General features: G+C 25.3%; 1 protein-coding gene across 26 annotated transcripts in view; it reads left to right on the top strand.

Annotated features, from left to right (window-relative positions):
* The first annotated feature begins 335 nt into the window (after nt 1-335).
* rtbdn (retbindin) overlaps nt 336-2545 on the top strand; it is a 20805-nt gene continuing 18595 nt past the window's right edge. For 10 of the 26 annotated variants that reach the window (XR_013816345.1, XR_013816347.1, XR_013816350.1 and 7 more), the window contains exon 1: nt 788-882. The gene's annotated coding sequence lies outside the window, so the exon portion shown is untranslated. Of the gene's footprint in view, nt 883-2545 lie in introns of all 26 variants that reach the window. The other 16 variants (XR_013816344.1, XR_013816351.1, XR_013816352.1 and 13 more) reach the window with 7 other exon arrangements.

The following is a 2545-nucleotide window of genomic DNA, read 5'->3' as shown; positions in this document are numbered from 1 at the left end:
CGGCGCACGGAGGTGGGATTATTCCAGAAGGAAGATTAGAGAAGGAATAACCAGCAAAACAAGCCTCCAGTGCCTGCTGAGAGAAATGATCATCGCTAATGTTAAGACCGTGATTATAGCATCTGTTCACTGCAAATGGCTTATAATGTCATATTCAATCAAATATATCAGTCAAGCAGATTGAATGGCTGGATTGTGTGTGTCCATTTAATTTGTCTGTGCATTATGGTCCATTTTATGCACTTTACATAAAGTTTAGATCAACCAATGACGAGAAACCCGCATATAATGCGTTCATGTTGACATGGACGTGCTTGTAACGGAACAAGAAGCTTAGGTGTCCCAATTCACCCGAGGTCCCAGATTATCCTAGTTCACCCCGGATTCACCTCATCTAATGTACCGAGACGGATTTTTGGAAAAAACAAAGCAGCAGAAAACGCAGATGGCAGGTGCAGGTGACTCAGTAGCACATGATGCATTTAGAAACAAGGTCACGTCACGCGAAATTAAGCCACATTACCTGTTATTATTATTATTATTATTATTATTAGGATGTGTAACCAAAGTGTTTATAGCATTATTGCTTTTCTTATGTTTCTTTGATAACCACTCACTAATAACAAACTGATGACAAGTGTGCGTGCGTGTGTGTGCCAGCGTGTGTGTGTGTGTGTGTGTGTGTGTGTGTGAGAGAGAGAGAGAGAGAGAGAGAGAGAGAGAGAGAGAGAGAGAGAGAGAGAGAGAGAGAGAGAGAGAGAGAGAGAGAGAGAGAGGGAGGGGCGTTGTCATCGAGATGTCCTTCGACTATAGCTCGGGGAAAAGAGTGTGCGGATCAGACCGGAGAGCATCCGAACAGCCACTGGACGCCAGGATTATCAGGTATGAAGGACACACACACACACACACACACACACACAGTCAGTTTGTGTTTAAAAGATTTTAACTCTGACGTGAGGTGCGTACTGGTTGTAAATCAGTGTGTGTGTTTGCACTCTGTTCATCCTCTTATGCAGGACTGTGACATGACCAGCACTATTAATCAGCTGAAAACTCGCTTTTAATGATCGTGATGTCGTCTTTTAGGATTTATTTACCTCTTAAGATGAGCTGTGAGAACTTTGTGTTGAACTGAACCTGTTCATTGAAGTTTTAATGACTAAAACTTAAAAGTTTCCTGAGTAAACAAGTGCATTAAGATTTAACCTAGGCTATATAAACTCGTGTATTTTGTCATTTATAAATATTTGATTTCATTATTTTTATTTTTAGTTTGTGAATATATATTATTTTTGATTTTATTATTTGATTTTAGTTTTTATTTGTGAATATATATATATTTTTTGTTACATTGTTTTATTTTGGAATATATATATATTTATTTTATTTTAGTTAAATAATTTTTCATTTTATTTTTATATGGGAATATATATGTTTATTTTATATTTTATTGTTTAATATTTGGGAATATGTATTTATTTTATTTTATATATTTTTATTATTTTTATTTTAGAATATATATTTATTTTATTTTAGTTGAATTATTTTATTTTTATTTTGGAATATATATATTAAAATATTTTATCATTTAATTTATTTTTTATTTGGGAATATATATCTATTTTAGTTATATATTATTATTGTTTTTATGTTATTTTTTATTTCGGAATAAATATTTATTTTATATCAGTTAAATTAATTTCTTTTGGAAAATATATTAAAACATATTTTATTATTTAATTTAGTTTTTATTTGGGAATATATATTTATTTTATTTTATATATTTTTATTATTTTTATTTTATTTTTATTTTGGAAGAAATATTTATTTTATATTAGTTAAATTATTTAATTTTTATTTTGGAATATATATTTAATTTTAATTTTATTATTTAATTAAATTTTTATTTGGGAATATATATTTATTTTATTTTAGTTATATATTTTTCTTATTTTAATTTTTTATTTTGGAATAAATGTTTATTTTAGTTAAATTATTTTATTTTTATTTTGGAATATATATTTATTTAATTTTATATATTTCTATTATTTTTCTTTTCTTTTGGAATGTATATTTACTTTATTTTAGTTAAATAATTTTATTTTTATTTTGGAATATATATTTAATTATTTGATTACATTTTTATTTGGGAATATATTTATTTTATTTTAGTTATATCTTTTTTTTCTTTTGGAATATATATTTATTTTATTTTAGTGACATTATTTTATTATTTTCTTTTCTTTTGGAATATATATTTAATTGTTTATTTTACTATTTTATTTAAATTATTATTTTTGGGAACATATATTTATTTTATTTTAGTTATATATTTTTTATTGGGGAATAAATATGTTATTTTTTGTTTTATTATTTTATTTTATTTGTTTTAATTTTGGAATAAATATTTATTTTATTTTAGTTACATTATTTCATTATTTTTTATGTGGGAATAAATATTTATTTTATTTTAGTTATTTTTAAAATATTTAAATTGTTTTTTTATATATAATTTTTTATCTAGTTTTTTTTTCATTTGTGAATA

The sequence above is a fragment of the Gobio gobio genome (genome assembly GCF_949357685.1).
Source record: "Gobio gobio genome assembly, chromosome: 1".
NCBI classification, from domain to species: Eukaryota; Metazoa; Chordata; class Actinopteri; order Cypriniformes; family Gobionidae; genus Gobio; species Gobio gobio.
This window is presented reverse-complemented; position numbering and strand designations above follow the sequence as displayed.